This window comes from Tamandua tetradactyla, chromosome 2 (genome assembly GCF_023851605.1).
Source record: "Tamandua tetradactyla isolate mTamTet1 chromosome 2, mTamTet1.pri, whole genome shotgun sequence".
Classification (NCBI taxonomy): Eukaryota; Metazoa; Chordata; class Mammalia; order Pilosa; family Myrmecophagidae; genus Tamandua; species Tamandua tetradactyla.
The window spans coordinates 74,876,336-74,898,357 of record NC_135328.1 but is presented as its reverse complement, the minus strand read 5'-3'; the positions used below and the strand labels follow the sequence as shown (position 1 = coordinate 74,898,357).

The following is a 22,022-nucleotide window of genomic DNA, read 5'->3' as shown; positions in this document are numbered from 1 at the left end:
CCCATGCTCACCCATCTTATGAAATGTAACACACTGAATTGCCATGGATAATTTTCTTAACTATCTTTCCCCTAGAAAGGATGTTCTTAAGTTTGGAGACTGTGTTTCTAATCTCATTATCTCCAAAGCCCAATATTGGGCTCAGGATCTGTGTTTGTTTGAAACTAGTACATACCCCAGAAAAGCCATGGTTTAATCCTGATCCAATCTTGTGGGGGCAACTATTTCTTTTAATTCTGATTTAACACTGTAGGGCAGAAACTTTTTATTGATTATCTCCATGGAAATGTGGCACGCCCAATTGTGGGTGTGACCTTTTGATTTGATGGAGATGTGAATCTGCCTATTCAAGATGGGCGTTGATTAGTTTACTGGGATACTTCAAAAGAGGAAACATTTTGGAGAAAGCCCAGAGCCAACAGAGATGCATCACATGCTGACACTTGGAGAATAGTTGCTTCAGAGCTGACAGAGACACAGATGTTTAGAGATGCTTGGAGTGCCAACAGAGACAGTAAATGTCTACACATAGGACAAGCCCAGCAGACATCACCATGTGCCTTCCCATGAAATGTTAAGTAAGCCAGGACCCAGAGTTGTGCCCCAGAAGAGCTAAGCGAAGGCCCAGAGAAGCCAAGTCAGGAACCCCCACAGGAAACAGAGGCTGAAAGCAACAGAGCCCAGGACCAAGGGACCAGCAGATGCCAAGCACATGCCTTCCCAGCTAACAGAGATGTTCCAGATGGCATCAGCCTTTCTTGAGTGAAGGTAATCTCTTGTTGATGCCTTAATTTGGACATTTTCATGGCCTTAGAACTGTAAACTTATTAACTTCTCTCTTTAAAAGCTGTTCCATTTCTGGTATACTGCATTCTGTCACCTTAACAAACTAATACAGTAACTATTCTCAGTATCTCCAGTGCATCCATGATTGGTGCTCCGCTAATGTTAGTTACGTTTTGAATGAGTATGTGATGGGGTAACAAATGTCAATGGTTTCCTTTCTAGGAAACATTGCTTTCAACATGGGACCATCAGTGAATACCTCAAGAATGTAAGAATTAAGGGGGTGCATGGGTAGTTCAGGGTAAGCATTCTTGCCTGCCATGTGGGAGACCCAGGTTTGATCCCTGGTCTATGCACTCCAAAAAAATGGTACTGCAATGATGGAATATTCACATGGAAAAGAATGTAATGTGACCCCCACCACACAGCATAGAGAAAAAAAGGATTCTAAGAATTAGAAAATAATACCCTCATTCATTTGTTGGTGGGACAGTAACATGGCACAGCTGCCATGGAAAACATTTTGACAGGTCTCCAGAAAGTTAAGTTTAGAATTACCATGTGACCTGGCAATCTCTCTTCTAAGTATATACCCAAAAGAATTGAAAATAGGGACTCCAACAGATATTTTCACATCGACATTCATAGTAGCATTGTTGACAATTGTCAAAAGATGGAAGCCACACAGGTGTCCATCAACTGATGAATGGATAAATAAAATGTGGTATATGCATACAATGGAGTATTATTCAGTCATTAAAAGGAACAAAGTTTTTTGCATTTTTTTGTTTTGTTTTGTTTTGTTTTGTTTTTTTGCATGGTCAGGCATCGGGACAAAAGGAACAAAGTTTTGATACATGTGTTAAGAGAAATAAGCCAGGCACAAAAGGACAAATATTGTATGATCTTACTGATATGAAGCAATTAGAATAAGTGAACTCATAGAGTTAAAGAGTCATAATCTAGAGCATAGGTTACCAGGGACCACGTTAGAGGTAAGGGATGGGGAGTTAATGCTTGAGATAACCCAAGCTGTTTGGGTTGACTTTAAAGTCTGGTAATAGGCGGTGGTGATAGTAGCACAACATTGTGCATGTAATTAACAACACTGAATATTATATGTGAATTGTGGGTAAAAGGGGAAATTTTAGGATGTATATATTTCTGGAATAAAAAGAAAAAAACCATATAGAAATGTACAACACAAAGAGTGAACTCTATTGTAAATGATGACCTATGGTTAATGGTATAAATACAGTTAATAGTACAATTACAAAAATATTCTTTATGAATTGCAACAAATATGGCACATTAGTGCAATACGTTAATAATAAGGAGATATATGACAACTCTGTATTTTATGCATGACTTTTCTGTAAACCTACAACTTCTCCAATTAAAAGAAAAGAGTATCATTTGCCCACTGAGCCTTTTGGTTCTGACAGTGGCACTATGATATACATTTTGAAAAGAATAAAAGTCCCTCGTAATGACAGTAGTTCTTTAAACATCTCTAATGACCAATAGTGGAGCTATCATGAATTTATCTAAACTATTCTCAAAACTGTATATTCAGTCTGCATCAACTCTTTAAGGTAACAAAAAATCAGATATGAAACATTAAATACATAAGAGTATTTTATTTAGAGGCACCAAACCATCTTCAAGTTTTAAGGGGGTATGTTTTAGATTTAATATAGGGATTTTTATTAATAAGTTAATCAGTTCGTAGTCATCTTATTTCTTTTTCTTTCTTTTCTAGAATTTACTCATAACTCCTTTGCTGAAATCACTCTAATCTAAGGAATTTCTAACATCTCTCTTTTTTTATTAAATCTAAATAATTTTCAGCATTTTGATTATATGAATCCCAAACAAAGACAGTCTTTGCTAGTTAAGAGATCAAGAAAGGCATTTGATTTACATTCATGAGAACATGAATAGTTATAAAATGCAAGATAAAAAAATCCGAAGTTGTAAACATAATGTGAATGTATAGTTATGAAAATCCACTTGGTGATCTCAGGCTTGTAAATAACTCAGAATGATTTTCTCTTGGTTAGAAGCCAGTTTGCTAAATTCTATGACTATTTTTGGGAAAGTACGTATCTTAAAGACCATGTCAAAAATCTAATCTTTCCCTTCCCACTTCACAGAGGTCTCTTCCTTCCATAGCACCATCCTGTTTCACCACAAGAGATTTAGAATATATTTTCTAAAAGAAGGAGAATTTTCCCCCATGCATATCAAAGAGCATGCTGTTAGTGAGGCTAACAAGGGGTATAGTTCCTCAACAGAAAGTGAAAGTTTCCTATGATTTTAATCTGCCTTCATCATCCTTGTGGTTTGACTCCTTTTGATTATATCCATTTATTTTGTTTTTTGCTTTCCCCATACTGGCTATAGCAAGTTCTCCCTGACATCATTTAAACGTAAATGGTGTTGGAGACACCAAGGATAAGCTGCCAGGCTTTCTGCATGACCTATCCTTTACACATCCACTCGCAGAAGTAGGCGTTTCATGGCAGAAAGCATACTTGTCTGAGAGTCAAAAGTGTCTCTGGCACCTACAGTTCTTCTTACCTTGGGTAAGTCTGGAATCTTTCTAAGTGGCTGCAGCACCAGCATAAAATACAGGTTCTTTTGCTTAAAGGATTTGAAGGGATTTTAGTGGTCATGGTAGATGACTCCTCAGCAGTATTCCATCCCTACACAATTAATCTAACAGAGGTTCCAAACTCGGCTGTACATTAGACTTTCCTGGGAAACTAAAAGCACTGGATGCCTTGGCCACACCCCAACTAAGTAAATAAAAATTTCTGGGGGTTAGATCTAGATATTCATAATTTTTAAAATATCCCCATGTGATTCAAATGTGCAACCAAGGCTGGGAATCATTGAACTTGGTAATACCATGACTTCTGGTTTCCAAATGAGTATGTGATCCAATTTTGGCCAAGAAAAGGCAAGGGGAAAGGATGAAGGGAGGCTCTTGAAAAGCTTTCTTTCCTCCTCCAAAATAAACACAAGGGACAAAGTGACTTATTAAAAGTCTGAGGTTTAAAACCCCTCACAGAGGCAGGCAGAGTTGCCAAGAGAATCAGAAAAAAGTGGAACCAAAACACGAAAGATACTCCATCTCAAGTTTCCAATTATTTGAGAGTATAAATTTCCTTTTTGTATAAATCAGTCGGTTTTTCTGTTATTAGCACTGAGAGCATCTTCAGTGATTCAGAGATATTTAGCAATGGGCTCCAAATGAAAACACTATAACTCTAGGTCAGTAGTTCTCAAACCCGGCTGCATGTTAGAATGAGTATCACTTGGAGAGTTTTTGGAAAAATGCTTTGAACCTTACTCCAGACCTATTGAATCAGAATCTCTGGAGATGGAGCCTAAGAATCAATAGTTTTTTTTTACAATGCTCACCAGAAGACTTCGTTGCAGCCAGTCTGTACGTTGGTGTTTGGCAATGACTACTTTTCCAATGAAGAGGGAACAAGGATAGAAAATAAAGTTATAAAAATGGAATAATTTAACATGGAAAGAACTTAATACATCATCTAATATGATTTTATCATAGCCCAGATACCAAGACGAAAGCTCAGAAATTGAAAATATATGTTGAAAGAAAAACATCTGTTTCTTTGACACCAGGAAAAACAAGCTACATACATATTTTCATATGTGCACATATTTGCATTTGGTCTTCCTGCAACTGAATATACCTTTCATTCTGATCACTTGATTAGAAAATGAGCTGATGGATTGTGTGCCACATTTTTTAAATGTATCAGCTTGGAGACTGCCTGAACTTTGTTCTAACGGATATGTTACTAAATTGTTCAGCTAACATGTAGCTGATACCTCATTCCAGAGAGTCTTGTTTCATGCACTGTTAATGCTCAAGAATGTTATGAGTTAATTCCCCTGGAATTCTTTTTTTGCCCTCTTCTTTTCTGAGGTATAAAGTGGTCAGAAACCAGAGAAGCTCGGGGGAAAAATTTAAACAGGATTTGCTTGATTCCCTTGTATTATCCCTTAAAATTTGACTTGGTATATATTTTTTCTACCTTAGGATTCTTTAGCATTCGTTTGAAACATCTTAGATCATTAGACACCACATGAAAATTTGTGTTGAGTTTGGGATCTCTTATCTCACATACCAACTTCTATGGAACTTCCCTTTATTTTGTACAGACAAGCAGGAAAATTTGCCCCTTCTTAGCTCAAGCATCAGAGGAAAATTAATACAATATCCCATTTTGAAAGGAGATGGAAGAATGAGTGTCTTCATCAAGTAGGTAGCATCTATGGGTAAATTGTAAGTGGCTAATATAGGGCAGTTCCTGAAAGTTGTTTCTGAGAAACAGAATACAGATCTTGTCCAAATTCACTATAAAATTTGACATTATCAGGGTGCTAATTGTGGATCTTCAGACAACCCTGCTATTTATGGATTCTCCACCAACACAGAATTTAAAGAACGATTATGTGGGGACTTTTCATTCTTCATACTCAGGTTGCCTTTTGTACAATGCATAGCGGTTGGAAGGTCTGTACATGGAGGATTCATGCTCTTTTATGCCTAATGCATAAGCAATATTTGCACATATATAATATTTAAAATTTCAATCCTATCAGGGTCTCTTCCTCTATTTTAAGATTTTATCTCCTATTTTCCCTCATCTAATCTCAAGGAAATTTGAGATACTAACATTTGATATATGGGTCCCAAGATAAACAGACAAGAAGCCAGGAAAGGAAAATGCTCAAGTGAGTAAAATTGCAAGAGATTTATTCAAACACAATTAGGTATAATAATATCTTTGTTTTAAAAACAATTTAACCTCTCTGACAGCAAGGGAGTTATATCTAAATTAGTGTTTCCCAAAGTTTGCTCTGCAGGACAACAGTTATGCTGGATATCAAATAAAGTTATGTGAAACAATTAAGGAGATCAAATAATATCGGGAAAATTGGATTAAACAGAACCTCTCAAAGCCTTTAATACTCTACTATGGAGTGTGAAGATCCAAAAGAGAGGCTGTAATATGGAACCTTTTTGAAACATATTTGACCACATGACTGTTTTTTTAATGAAGCATTTTACAGGATTAAACTTGATCTGTGTTAATCTGTGGTATCTCAAAGACCACAGTAAGAATGAATCAGCTTTCAGTCTTTAAGTGAAGTGGAGCCCATTTCTGAAGGTGGGAGAGGAGGGTCAGAGGCAAAGAGCTGGGACTACCCAGTGTGACTACCCTATAATTAAGAAGCATTAGAATGGCCCATCCTACAGCCTTGGCATAATTGTACATCAGGAGCATGGAGCTTCTTTACTGTGGCCCCTCAAGATTTATTTGTATCCCTCAGTTACAGAAAAAGTTATAGACAAATTCTTAACATAACATACATACCTTATTTGACATTCTTATTAGAGCACCTACTTCTATTTAAATACAGAGAAAACACTTAACATCTCCCCACAGGAGATGTAGTTTCCAATCGGTATCCGATGACTGAGCTCATCCATTGATTGAGCTCATTTTGTTACTGTAGCTGATGTCATGAACCTGTGAGCCAACCTTACTTTGAAGAGCTGGCTCCTAACCACATTAACTAGGAGCTGCAAAAACAGAATCAAAGCGAGGCACCTCTTTCTGACTCTCGTTTCTCTTTCAGCATTAAAATGATAGCAATCATTTATTGAGTCCTGAACCGTGTGAAGTACTTCTGAATGGTCTTTTCTCTTTTAAATAATCCTCTGAAGCAGGTATTATTATCTTCATTTCAGAAGCAAGGAAACTGAATCTTAGAGAGTTTAATAAATCACTTGCCAAGATCACACGGTGGTCTTCCAATAAGCCTGCCCTTCAATAGAAGTTGAAAAAAAGAACATAGTGATGGCCTCAGGAGGACAAGAAGGAATGTATTAATTTACAGGTATCTAAGAAGTCCGAAGGACAGCTATTCACATCCCAGTGCACCACCCCCTCCCTCTCCAGGTTTGATAAAAACCTTTGTAAATCCTCTGTAATTTTCAATTATACCAATCTCCAGTAAAAATGATCAAATCCAATGTGTTTGTATTAAGATGGACAAATGACAAAATATGTAAATGATTTTGTAATGAAAAAAACTTGAATTTGCAAGTTGGTAAGCCAACCATGGAAAAAAGAAAAACCCAAATATAAAATTAATGCATTAATGGTGTTTATGTTTTATTACCCCTGCAATTATATCATACCTATGATTGTTTTTCTTTACATGCTAGACTATAAAATATCATTGCCTCAACCTGTTTTAAACTTCTGCAGTTGTAGGATTAGAACTAGTGATGTTTTGCCAGTTTCTGTGAAAGAAAAGCCAGATGCATGGAACCTACCTTCTTTGATGGTTCAAGTCCTTCATTAATTTGACACCTGGCACTCTCGGCTGTATTCTTTTCCGTGGGATTGCTCTGGTCTGTAGATAATAGTACAGTCTTCCATCATGAGAAACATATAAAATTTGTATTGTACTGATTTTTATATTTTGCCGTTATGACTGTACTAGCTGTCTTCTCCTTGTAAATATCAATGTATTGCAAAGTTAAGAGTGCTTATTTTTAGTGTTGCTTATTCAAATAAAATGTCCCATGTGATATTTTTCCTTGTTATAAAATTCTTCATTCCAAAGATGCTTTTTATCTGTCCTCATTCATTCTGTAAGGTTCCAAATGCTGCCAAAATTTGCATAAATGCATACAAATATAATTAAGTCCAGATTTGCCAAGATGGATTAATTAGTGACTGGGTATTTTTTTCCATAGGAAAAACAATGATATAATTATCATAAATGGCAAGTTTTCAACATGATTGGGTTTCTAGAAGAACATCTTTCGGTAAGTTTTTAGGAAGGAGTCTATTAGGACAAGTGAGGTTGCCTGGGTTTGTGGTGCCTGCACAAGTATGAAATGTCCACCTGAAAAGATTGGGTTCGTATCTAGAAACAAGACATCACTGTTGGGAAATGTATTAATTTAGCCATCTACTCCTATCATCAATTTAAATACTTTTAGTGTAAATAAAATATTTAATAATTTATAAACATATTCTGGTATGAATCCAGTATTACTCATTATTTCAAAATAAGGAAATGCCTAACAAACAACCAGGTTTTTATTTAAGCTAATAAGTAGTTATCATTAACCCCAGATTTATAAGAAAATAAAAACAAAATACAAACAGATAAATTTGCTAAAAGATATTCCCAGTTCAAGTTAGCCTCTATCTGTTGTGCTTTGGAGAAATTCCAGACACTTTCACTTTGACCTTGTGATTCATTGTTTGCCAGTCAAAGCAGCATCGTGTAAGAGCGTCCCAAGACTCTCCCTTGCCCTACAACTCACCAGCTTTCACATCCTCCCCTACCTGAGCTCCCGAGGGGCAGCAAGGGCAGTTCTGTGATCATTCCTTCCATTCTGTAATAAAAAATTCTGGAGGAATAGGGATGGTAAAAGAAAATTTTTTCATGCAATTTAGGATCTCACAGCTTTATTGAGAACTTCAGGAATCAGGCAGCATCCCGTTCAGGAAGTAGAAGGGAGCTCAATGGAGGGAGTGGAAAAGGCAGTTATGCGGGGCCAAGGCAGAAGCAGGGAGGAAATGTTTTGATTGGCTGACATTAAGTTACCATTTTACAAAGGGGAGTCTTACAAAATGGGGAGAAGGTATATGTTGATTACTAAGATATGCTAGTCCATTCTGATAACCTATCTTTACAGGAATGAAACTAGTTTTATCGCCAGGTGTTGCTTATCAGCAAGCCTCCAGGGAGCGTTCCACTTTCTTGGAAAAATCTCTGCAGGCCAATTGTTAGTGTCTTCTGGAAAAGCCCCTCTTGAAAAGGGGGTGGGGGACCTCTCCTAAGAAAATGCAATGCAGGCAGCCATTTTATTTTACTTAAGAGGGGCCATTGCTAAATGTGACAGCAAATGCTACTTTCTATGTCATTTTTACCTCCATTAAGTTTCAGTGTTTGCAAAGTTCCATTGATTTTTTTTATTTTATTACCATATGTGCAATCTAACATTTCCCCCTTTAATCACATATTTAATCAAATATTGTTTTATTATAGTTTATCTCAAAGCAAAGTCATGTAGTATTTGCACATGAGTTCACCTCTGATGTGTGTTTAAAATACAGTCCCTGGGCCTCATCCCAGACCTACGTGAATTCTGGGGAAACTCTGGAATCTGCGATCTTAATAAGTTCCCCAGGTGTGTCTTATATACATTGAAGTTCAAGAAATGCTGGTTCAGATAGCCAGGATGACATCACTGCAGGCATGGCCAAACATATACGGGAGACTTCCGTGAAGACAGTAACTCTCTTCTAGAGAAATTCCATTAAAATATTTATAAAACCATCAAAAAGTGAAAATATCCTTAGCCAGAGCAGCAAATGACAAGAAATAAGCCTGTACTAGATTATGTGATAACTTTCACAAGTTGTTCAATCTTAAAAAAAAAAGAAATCCATTGTTTTTTATCTCTAAATTTGGATTATGATCCCCACCTCATGCAGGGTTGTGAAGATTACACAGTAAGGCACATAAGGACGCTTTAGCACGAAGCCCACTCTAAGGGCAGCACTTAAAAACTGTCCTCAATTGCCACTCTTTACACTAAGTGGTTCATCAGTTTTTCCCTCCCTCAGGCTAGGCATGAAAATCAGCCATTTGTCGACTACACCGCTGAGGCCTGAGCTCCTTTCTTATCAATCAGAATGATTTGGTATTATTCTGGGACCTGAAACCCAACATCTTCAGGGCACTAGTTTCACAGGTGTCTCAGCTAGAATTTTGCCCTTTTTCCTAGTGTTTACCCAAATCTGCCTTGCCTCCCACCTATTTCATATATCCACCCAGACCTCCAGGAAGTGCAATTCAGGCACTTTTCAGAAGCTATCTACCACTGAGACCTAGAATGCCCTGCTGATGCCTCTTGATTCTTTGCATGCCAAGGCCCGCTGGTCTGAGGCTCATCCGCTCCTCAACCCTGTGAGTCCTGCTTTGCCCGCTGGCTCCTTTTGGGTCCGCTTACTTCCCAGGCACTTCCCTGCTAGCCTCAAGTACTCGCCTGTCCATTCCCCAAGGCATAGTTTGGAACTTACACCACTTTCTACAGACCTGTATACAAACTGTATAAGGTTAAAACAAACAACCTCGCCCACACTTTGGCCCCATCTCCAAGCTTGCAACGCTATTTATATACTACTTTGCCTCCAGCTTCGATTCAGGTTCCCCTCATATTCATTTATATCACAAACTAATCAACTGAAAAATTAATAACATAAAAACAATGCCAGAATATGACAAAATTTAAGCCTTACAAGTAAACAAAGAAATCTACAAGCATCTAAGCAAGGGAAAGAAAAAATAAAACCTACCATTGTTTACCATCAAAAAGTTAAAATCTCATTATTTTCAGACTTTTCTTGGGTAAACATCAATGCTAAAAGACCACAGAGTAACATCTACATCTCTCTAAAGGAAAAATAAAAGTGTGACTCAGGAATTTTATACCAAACCAAGTTGGGACATTATCAGATTTCCTAACCTGATATACAAGTGAGCTAGTTTAAATGTACAAATTTTTAAAATGTTTTTGCATGAGGGAGAACAAAGGAATATCATTACTGCAGGGTGCTGAAAATAGATGGCAATTAATACTTTAAAATTTCAACTTATGTGTGAGACTAAAGCAAAAAATATTTATTCGTTACAAAATTTATATTTTGACTAGTGCATTTCCTAATATAACTTATGTAGACAGCTTAATTGAACACCATAAGTACATGGAGCCTTGAGTAGGACATGAGATTTTGTGGGTTTGTCCAGAGTAATGCCCCGATAAATCCCAGAGTGATTTGAACAGTGAATAAAAAAGTATTTGCAAAGTCCCCTTCGGGGAATGGTGAGAACAGGAAAATTCAACTTCCCCAAGTTGAATTCTTGATATTCTTACAAGCAGTGGGGACAACCAAAGCTATAGGCTGAGCCCCCAGTCTTGGGGTTTGTTCATATGAAACTTAATCCCACAAAGGATAGGTCAAGCCTACTTAAAATTAGACCTAAGAGTCACCCCCAAGAGAACCTCTTTTGTTGCTCAGATGTGGCCTCTCTCTCCAGCCAGCACAAGTAAACTCACCACCCTCCCCCTGTCTAAGTGGGACATGATCCCAGGGGTGTGGACCTTCCTGGCAACATGGGACAGAAATCCTAGATTGAGCTGAGACTCAGCATCAAGGGATTGAGAAAACCTTCTCGACCAAAAGGGGGAAGAGTGAAATGAGACAAAGTGTCAATGACTGAGAGATTCCAAACAGAGTCAAGAGGTTATCCTGGAGGCTATTTTTATGCATTAAGTAGATATCACCTTGTTATTCAAGATGTAATGGAGAGGTTGGAGGGAACTACCTGAAAATGCAGAACTGTGTTCCAGCAGCCATGTTTCTTGAAGATGATTGTATAATGATACAGCTTTCACAATGTGACTGTGTGATTGTGAAGGCCTTGTGTCTGATGCTCCTTTTATCTACCTTGTCAACAGATGAGTAGAACATATGGAATAAAAATAAGTAATGGGGGAACAGATGTTAAAATAAATTCAGTTTGAAATGCTGTGATCAATGAAAGGGAGGGGTGGGGAGTATGATATGTATAAATTTTTTTTCTGTTTTCGTTTTATTTCTTTTTCTGAATAGATGCAAATGTTCCAAGAAATGATCGTGATGATGAATATGCAACTATGTGATATTGTGAATTACTGATTATACATGTAGAAGGGAATGATCAAAATAGGAAAGTTTGCATTTGTTAGGTGTTTTTTGGTATTTAAAAAAATAAAATAAAATAAATTTTAAAAAAGTGAGCTAGTCTACTCAGTTGGCTTTTCTACTAAAAAGTTACACATAAAGGTTAATTTTGAATATTGGTTTATCTTTTCTTATTGATTTTTAGTATATTTCAGGAATATGTTCCCATGGGATGGAGAGGGAAAGAAAACAATCACTTGAAAAGAAGTTTCTATTTTTATGTCTTGTGTCTTTTTATTTTCCACACCTATACTTCAGAAAAATGTGCAAAGTATGTCACCTAGTCATATTTTTAATAAATATTCAACTGATAACTCAGTTAAATGCTGTTTCTTAGAGAATTCTCATTGACCCCATGGAAGCTGAGTATATGAAGACAACATACAGAAATAAACAGAAACACATTCATTGCCAATGTTCTTCATTGGAATTTTCTGTCTGGAATAGTCAACTAAGAAATATTCTTGGATAGACTTCAGATTGCTCTGGTTTATTAACTCCGGGGGTAAAGCTTCTATTGTATATACAGTTAGAGAACTTCTAATCACCGCCTCGTTTCCAGTTTAATGTAGGTAATAACTCATACTGAATGTGATGTTGAAAATATTTTTTCCATCTCTCTTTAATTCATGTATCCATTGAATCAATACATACTGTGTCAGGATCCAGGCTAGTTATGAAGAAAATAAACACAGATGAGACCCAATCCCCATCCTCAAAGAAGGTGGTACTAATAGAGCTAGGAAAGTAAAATCTGGAAACTGCTTCTTTAGCTTATATCATGTTTTGTTTTGCACTAGCTATTGGAAAATAGAAGGTAGTAGTTATAGAAAATTTACCTTCTGTGTGTATGAAGAAATGGTATATAAATCTGACATCTTCAGTTTTTAAATACAAACTAATTCCAGAATGTTTACTACATACCAGATCCTATGCTAAGTATTTTACAAATTTTATTTCATTTGTAACTCCATTTTATATAGAAGGAAGAGAGCATTATTCCCATTTAAAAAATCAATAAACTGAGCTTAGAGAAGTTATTAGCCGGAAGTCATATCCATAGTGGATTGCAGAGAGGGATTCAAACCCAGTGTCCATGACTTTGGAGTTGGGCTTTTGACTTCTCTGCTATGTCACCTCCAGACCGAATGGGAAAGACAATTGTGCCCCATGGCATGTCCACAAAGTAATACTAATTTGTTTATCTACCTTCTCCTCATGGAACTCTTTTGCCACCCAGAAGGACCTCAATCAATATTGGTTCCAATGACTGGAGTCTGAAGTTAATCAGCAATCCATTGTCATTTGAACAGATGCAGAGGGCAAGAAAAAGGTGGGGATTTATAGTCCTTTACATATGGTACTGAAAGCATGTGTTTAGTTATGGGCTTCTCCTGTTAGGTTATGACTGTTTCTAAGGCACAATCGTTTTTACCTCTGTGTCAATGGAACCTAGCACTCTATCTGACAAAGGATGGCTTTTCAGTATCTAATTTTGGAATGAACCATATAATAAGAATGACTGATATGCTAGACCTGTCCATATACACTTGTGAAGCCTCAGGCAAGAACACAAATGGGCAGTCCCAGCCTACCTCCTTTCTCTTCCCATCCCCTGCTATGAACTATACCATAAGGGATATAGGTGGGATGTTGTATAGGTGGGATCCCATGCAAGTAGATCCCGTTTACCACTCCCTTGGCCTGGGGTGTGTCCATTAGAAGTGCAGTGTATCCTCAGGAGGATGGACCAGGGAAGATGCCTGTGCAGCTCTGGATGACGGCCAGGTCCATATGGGACAGAGAACTCTGGGTACCTGGGGATCAGATCATGGTCTAGAAGAGGGAGGCATCGGGTCTGTGTGGACCCAGCTTTCTTTGGTACCTGTAACTATTAGCCTTGTGAGAAAGGACACAACCACAGGAAGGCTAGAGCAGAGCCTTTCAAAATGCAAGATCTAAAAGTGGTACTAGATCCTGCTATGACCTACTTTATCGAATGAAATTTAAACTCAGACACTTCATCTGGGTTCAAGAAACTAGCAAAAAAAAAAAGATCTGGAACTTGAACCAATGACTTATAATGTCAAATCCAAAATAATTTCTACTGTACCAATTGTCTCATAGGGAAAAATAGACAAATCCTCCAGATATTTAAAAGCAGTAAATTCCCCCTTAGCTTTTCTCTGAAGGTAAGGATAGATTCTCTCTCTGGACCTCATTAAAAGATTCACACCAACTTCATAACCTCTGGACCTCTGACCTCCAAAGCAGAGAATGAGGCTGATAAAATGATAGCAAATTTGTAAGAGCTTCTGTCTTCTCTGGAACAGAACTGTCAAAAGTGATGCTTGTTGTGGTGAAAAAAATTGAAGTTTTGTAAGAGCTGTAATCAGAGACTTCTCCTTATCATAATAGATCACACATCCAAGTTGGTTTTTGGTCTGGCTCTGAGTTGTGGGAATTGAGCATTTTCTTTCTTAACAATTGCAAAGACCAAACAAAGAGCTCTTGCTGTTTATATCTCTGGGTTCAAATTAATTTTTATTTAAATATTAATTTCATTTAGGTAGGTACTTTTATGTTAAACATGGAGAATATTTCAAAATATGGAGAAGCACTAATACTAGTTATTCATGTTTCATGTTAATTCTGTTTGTGACTGAAACCTCTAAATTGATGAGGAAGATGGAGCATCTTATGGGTACTGCAACCCAGACTCTAGGCAAAAATTTGACACAATGTAACCAAAAAAAGCAATTACGAATTCACCTTTTGATTAATGAGAAAATATATGAAAACAGCAAAAATGAAGTCTATCCAATGTCTTTTTTAATGTGAAAAGGTCCATAGGCACATGGAATTGTCTACTGAAAATAACTCAAACTTAATAAAGGCTTGTTTGTGAATGAAACTGTTTTCAATTTTAAATCTTTTAAGCAGAAGCTCTATTATTTTCCTTCTACCCTGATTGCAATCATTTTAAGTAAGTTTGCTTATTAATACTTGACTGTGATTTTTCCCTGGTTACCCAAAATGCAATGTATTGGGAAATTAAATAGGATTCCCTTTTATTACCTTCCTACATCTTCCTAGAAGGTGCTCTTAAAAATAAAATGTAGTTACATAAATGAATTATGTATCCATAAATATTTATCTTCTCTGCATTCCAAACTAATGTCACTTATTTCACCTTTTGTTATCATCATTATTTTCTCTATTTATTGAATAGTTGCCAGGAGTCAGTACTATACTGTGTACTTTATATATATTTTATTCTTTAATCCTCACACAACTGGGAGAGGATTTTTTTATTTTATAAATGGAGAAAATGAAGCTCAGAAAATGTAAGTAACTTATCCAAGGCTACTTAGCTAAGAAGCGGCTAAACTGAGATTCAATGCTCAGTCTGATTGATTTTCCCTTAACTGTTCACCTTTTATTTTTAAGATCTATTTTAAATGAGATCAAATTTTTTTTGTATTTATTCCCTCAATCTATTTGAAGTCTCAGTTGATTATTTCAATGCAAGTGAAGAATAGGTGATATTTATGTTATCAACCCTATGAGAGAGGTGGCATTTCTCATGCAATTTCATATTCCCACATACGTATTTATGATGTTTTGAGGCGTCTTAACCATTTTCTCTGGCATCTGCCTTGAGTATGCAAAAGGGTATGAGACGTTAAAAGAATCAAGAGAATGTACTGGGTCCACATTTGGGAAATACGGATCTAGCTTGGTGAACCTAATATACATGTGGTATGTGGCTACCACCAAGCAGTAAGTAAGTCATAAATCTCCAGGTCTATGTGTAGGCTGGTGCAGGACCTGGGCAGGTTCTAAGTTTCCTCCAAATATTCCTGCCTGTACCATAAATCCCAGCAAGGTGAACGACCTGCCTTGGGCATTTCTTATTCAGTTTTCTGACCCAAAGCTTTCAAAGTGAGTGCTGCTCATTCAGGCTTTCCTGCCATCTAGTCCCTTTGCCCTTTCGAAAGCACATATTCCACCAGCTGAAGCAATTCATTTTTCCCTTAAGGAACCAAATCTAGACACTAGACCTTCTTTCCTGCGTGTAATGCAATCTGGCAGGAAGGTCACCAATGCCACTGGGTCAGGAAAAAGAAGAGAGAAATGAAAGAAATGGCATTTGTTTCTTGGCCAGCCCTGGTGCTTTTCTGAGAGGTAGGTCCTGGCAGTCACACAGTGGACTCCCTGTGCCCAGACACTCGTGCTTGCCCAGGGGCTGCCAGCTGGCTCCGAAGTGGTTCTTCCTAGTCAAGGGTTTGCTCACTTATTTATTTAGGACTTGAGGCTGCAACACTTTGCTGGTGGTTTGCTGTTGCCCCCAGAGTTCTTTTCCCTAACACAGCACTCAGATTAAAATACAGCAGCACTTCTCAAACTTTAATGGGCATTGCAGTACTTGGAGGGCTCCTTAAAACACAGATTCCTGGACCCCAGCCCCAAGATATTCTGATTTAGTAGGGCCAGAGTGGAGCCTGGGAATTTTCACTTCTAACAAGCTTCCAGGTGATGTTGTGGCTGTCGGTCCCCAGACACACAATGGAGCAGAGCCTGCAGGTGCTCAAGGTGAGATCAAGAGTCTACAGATTAGGAAACCAAGAAGGGACCCTAAAAGAAGGTATCGTTGTGCCTCCAGGATGTGCTGAAAACTGAACAAAAAATGGCCAGGACAGGAGATGTATAAGAGCTCTGTGGTTCTTTAGACACATAAAATCTGTTCTATGATTTGTTTTGAAACTGTAGTTGAGGACCTTGTTCATTTCAACAATTGAATAGCTGAGTAAAAACTTTGGATTATGTGGGCATGTGCATTTGTCAAAATTCATCACACTGAACACTTAAGATCTGCGCAAATTTATGTTATGTAATTAGAAAAGACAAACTCCTATATGATATAGAATATTTCCATCACCCCAGAACGTTCTTTCATGTCCCTTCCAGGTTAATCTCCCCTCTCTCCACCAGGAAACTACTATTCTGATATATTTCACCAAAAAATATTTTTTTCTTGTTGTAGAACTTCATATAAAGGGAAACAGAGAATACGTACTCTCTTGTGTCTCCTCACTTCTTTAGCTCAGCATGTTTGTGAGATTCATTACTGTATGTATCAGTAGTTTGTTTCTCTTATACTGGGTAGTATTCTATGGTATGAATAAACTACAAATTCGCTTATTGATCCTTCTCTTAATGAATAATTTGGTTGACTCTGACTTTTGGCTATTTTGACTAAAGCTGCTATGAACATTCTTATATAAGTATGTTGGTAGATCAGGTGGGAGGTATGTTTAATGCTTCCTAAAGTGGATGTATCATTTCACACACCCATCAGCAATATATGAGAGCTTCTAATCCTCCCCATCATTTTATGGTGTCAAATTTTTTAATTTCAGTAGGTATATAATGGTATCGGTATCTCTGTGTGGTTTGATTTGCAATTTCTTGATGACTAATGATGTTGAGTGCTTTTCATATGCTTCATAGACATTCATATACCTTCCTTTTTTGTTCAAGTTTTTGGTCCACTTTTAAAAATTTGGGGCTGTTTGCCTTTTTTAGTATTGAGTAGTATGGATCCTTTATTCTGGTTTTAAGGTTTTTATTAGATAAATATAATGTGAGTATTTCTCATAGTTTGTGCCTTTTCGTGATCTAAAAGGAGTTTTTTCAAGAGCAATTTTTTTGTTTTTGTTTTTTTTTAATAAAATATCTTTAAGCATATATATTTTTTCCGGTTAGTATTTTCTTTGTCCTGCCTAAGAAATCTTTGCCTACTTCCAGATCACATCCCATGTTTTCTTTTCCTATAAAGCCTAATATTTTTAGTTTGCTTGATTCATCTCAAATTAACTTTTGTGTATGGTGCAAGCATGTGGCTTCATAGTGGTTCTCTTTTCGTCTCAGCTGCCAAGAATATCTGAGTCTCATTTTAGAGCTAATCTGGCAATTATATTAGTTCTTATGGTTATCACATTTGCAATCTTCTCCTTACCCTTGTTGATTATCTCATATTTTCATTTTTTCTTCTTATTGTATATGACCTCTGTTGAAAACAAATATTAATTAAATGCAATAATTAAAAATAAGTAGTGGGCAGGCCACGGCGGCTCAGCGGTAGAGCTCTCGCCTGCCATACTGGAGACCCAGGTTCGATTCCTGGTGCTGCCCATGAGAAGAAACCCTAAAGCTAGCTACTTCCATTTTTATTCTGTTGTCGACTATAGAGAGCAGTTGGGGCCTTGGGCAAAGGCACTCAAGGTGATCTTTGGAAAATATCCATCCAACTGAACAACAAATCCTGGACTTAGTGAGATTCAGCTGAATGCCGCCTGGAATTAGTCTGGGCTCAGATGCACTTTAGATCCTGAGATCTGACCGAAGAAGTTGTCTGATTCCACTGTCTGGCTTTGGTCCACTGCCTGGAGGGTCACCTCACCGTGCCCCTAGCGGGACCTCTGTTTTGTTTGGTCAGGAAGAAAGACAGAAAATTAAAAGGATGTGGTTTGTTTCCCCATGCCTTAACTCGAGGCTCATATGCCTATGGTTAGGGTGTGGTATGAGAAGAATGAGAACGTGAGTCAGATGCCCTGACAATTTGTTTCCCCCTCAAAAGAGAGAGGTGTGTGCTAGTCCAATTCTTTCCTCTAGCCCTGCCTTACTAACAAATATCAAACTCTATCATACAGAGCCCTGTATTTACGTTTTCTTGCATTTATAACAACTGTATAGACTTCAGCAGATTTAAGACAGGCAATGTGTTGTACCAAGTACTCAGTTTAATAGCTTTATTTCCCAGACAGCCTATTTCTCTTCCAAAGAAAACACAGTGGAATGCAACTGAGTATAAGTGATGTCGTAAGAAAGATAACCTTAAGTTTTTTCTAATTTATAAGAAATAAAAATAAGACTTTTGAAAACAGCATTTTATTATTAATGCATTTCTTATCACACACTTCACAGCGTATAGTGGCATACCTGTATACATAAATTCGTCTCTCAGTTATTCACTTTACTTGTTGATCACTGTTGTCCCCATGTGTTCTAGTCTGCTAGCTGCCAGAATGCAATATATCAGAAACAGAATGGCTTTTTTTAAAAGGGGAATTTAATCGGATGCTAGTTTACAGTTCCAAGGCCAAGAAAATGTCCCAATTAAAACAAGTCTATAGAAATGTCCGATCTAAGGCATCCAGGGAAAGATACCTTGGTTCAAGAAACCAATGAAGTTCAGGGTTTCTCTCTCAAGTGAGAAGGCACATGGTGAACATGATCAGGGTTCCTCTCTCAGCTGGAAGGGCACATGGCAAACATGGCATGATCTGCTAGTTTGTTCTCCTGGCTTCCTGTTTCATGAAGCTCCCCAGGAGGCATTTTCCTTCTTCATCTCCAAAGGTTGCTGGCTGGTGGACTGTGTGTCTCGTGGCTATGTCATTCTGCTCTGCTCTCTCTGAATCTCTTTCTTTCTCCAAAATGTTTCCTCTTTTATAGGACTCCAGAAACTAATCAAGACCCACCTAAGTGGGTGGAGACATGGCGTCACCTAATGCAGCTTAACAACCACTCTTGATTAAATCATGTTTCCAGGGAGATGATCTGATTACAGTTTCAAATGTACAGTACTGAATAGGAATTATTCTGCCTTTATGAAATGGGATTTAGATTAAAACATGGCTTTTCTAGGGGACATACATATTTTATGTGCTGGACAAAAAAGCACACCATGGAAATCTCCTTTTGATGTATTTGTGGACCTTCAGTTCTGCTTCTTGTCCTCTGCCTGCTCATTTCTCTGAACAGTGTTGCTCATATACATTAAACTTAAAAAAAAACGAAGTCCTAGTGAAGGGCCCACTGACACTTTAGAAGCAAATTTGTCACAAGTTTCTGGAGAATAAAGAAGCCTCCAGAATGAGGTTCCAGGATGAGGATAGATAGATAGATAGATAGATAGATAGATAGATAGATAGATAGATAGATAGATAGATAGATAGATAGATTTAGGTAGAAATAAAATGGCTTAGATACTCATAGACTCTTTTCATACATATTGGGATAATGAGTGGTTGGGGGCAGCTCACATAGCGAACAAATAAGATCACCATGAAATGTTCAGAGAATGCCTAAATAAGAGAAGGTAGTAGGCTTTGAGGTGAGAGGCAGAGAGAGGACGGAGAAGGTTGGGAACAACATAGGCTAAGCTGAGGGAGGGTTCTGGAGAAGGATAATGAAGGTGGTGGTGGATATGAGAGTGATTTCATGAGCAGCTGCCATTTTGGAAAAGGTTTTAAGAGTGAAAATAGCAAAGAGGATTTAAAGAATTTCTGCTACATATTAAAAATAAAATCCCTGGGCTTTTTTTTTTCCTCACAGTCTGCAGTACAAATTGGAATTGATTCCAGTAATTATTTATGCCCAATTATTTCTTTGAATAAGATGCCATGCTGAAGCTGTGCCACAAGGCTTTCCCGCTTTTAAAAAGGCTAGAACCCCACTCTGTCATGCAATGAAATAAATATTATGGCAAACTTACCTATTTTATCTCTCTTGTGGTTCTGTCTGCTGAAGGAGAATAAGCACAGCTCTGCTCACAAAGTTTACAACCTGCAAAAGCCATGGGTTTATGAGGAAAGGCAAACAAACACCTATGATGTTAAGTAAGACAGGGTACTTGGCCACAGGAGAACTATGAGGTGACAAAAAGTGGTCAGTGGGTCAGAAACAGAATCAGCGTCATTCACACTGAGGCAGGTGAAAACATTAAGGACAGGGAGGTAATCGTGGTGTCCAATACTGCAGGCAGGCTGAGCGGGATATGAGCTAAGAGTAGAGATCAGCTCCTCTTAGAACAGTTTCAGAAAGCAGTTGAAGCTGAACTCCAACATGTAGTGGTCAAGAGTGAGCCGGTAGTGAGAAATAGAGGCTCTTTTAATACATTAGACAGGAAAATATGAAATAGTAACTTTTGAAGATAAAATATTTGAGGAAAGTCATCGTAGATTAGGCAAGACTTAACAATGTGTCAGGCAAGGAGAAAGAGCTGGGGAGAAGTCAAATCTGAAGAGGTAGGTGTTAGAGAAAAGTCCTAGAAATGGTTGTGTATAGGAACACAGAGGACACATAGGGAGAAGAAGGGCTTTAATTTGTCAGAAATGGTAGTGGAGGTAGACAGAGGCAAAAGGAAAATACAGAGCCAAAGAGATTTGAGTGGGAAAAGGGGGATGTTTAAGCAGCTCCTGAAGACCTGCAGTTTCTAAGCAAAGTTGGAGTCGCGGAATCTGTTGGGACCATGGGTTCAGGAGCTTTCTCAGGGAGAAAGTTCAGTTGAACTGCTCAGCACCAGGAGTAGAATGAATGGTGCACCATACCCTTGAGGAGCAGTAGGGAGAGCCCGGCTGAGGTAAGGGAGCATGAACTTGTAATAAACCAAGTCTCCGTTTCCTGGGATTGAGGGTAGAGAGGGAAAACAATATGAATTTCCCCAGGGCTGGTGACTGATATTGTCATGGCTACCATGTTGACATGCTGACCAAAAGTGACCATGCTGGATGAGCTGTAAGAGCCCCACAAGACTAGTGTATTAAGAGATCTTTAAAGAGTTCAAGAGAAAAATTATAATGAGGATAAAGAGCAGACCACAGAGAAGGAATTGCACAGAAGAAAGAACAGAAGGCTACAATCAGAGAGGGAAATTTAAGAGCCTGAGACCTCTGAGGTGGAGCCATGTTACTGCTGTCGGGATGGCAATGAACAATGAGACCAGACACTCAGAACAGTCAGCATCATGGATGATGATGTCATAGGCACTGATGACTAGAAATGAGATGGCAGAAAGGACTGTGCATTATGTCCTGAAGTAATTGAGGATAAAAATAGGAAAAAGAAATTAGAGAGAGACTTTACATAGAACAATATTGAAAATATGCCCAAAACAGAGGTATAGGAATAATTCGACCTTCTGCTCTTGAACACGCACACCATAATGCAGAAGGCAGTGGAGCATGGGCCAAAACATGGCTGTGGTGAGGGTAGGTAGAAAATAGCACAAGCAGTAGCATCAAAGTCAATCTGTTGGTGTAATGGAAGAGGGTTGAATTAATTGTATTTCAGCTCTCTTCAAAATTTAAATATTTACATTGAATTATACTTTAGAAGAGGGGAAGTTACTGAGACCATGGTGGAAAATTTGTCTTGAGTCAGCAGTGGGACACTAAAAATATGACCCCTTTGATGGTTAAATTCACGTGTCATCTTGACTAGATTATGGTACCCAGATGATTGGTCAAGCAAACACTGGCCTGATTGCTACTGTGAAGGCATTGCATGGATTTAAATCATTATTTAGTT

General features: G+C 37.9%; 1 long non-coding RNA gene across 1 annotated transcript; it reads right to left on the bottom strand.

The window, feature by feature from the left end:
• Positions 1–6,635: 6,635 nt before the first annotated feature.
• LOC143660780 (uncharacterized) lies at positions 6,636–21,414 on the bottom strand. Its single transcript, XR_013164247.1, has 3 exons — positions 21,384–21,414; positions 20,209–20,279; positions 6,636–6,697 (listed from the first exon to the last, which is right to left on the bottom strand). It is a non-coding gene; the product is annotated as an uncharacterized LOC143660780 (long non-coding RNA).
• Between the last annotated feature and the right edge of the window lie 608 nt (positions 21,415–22,022).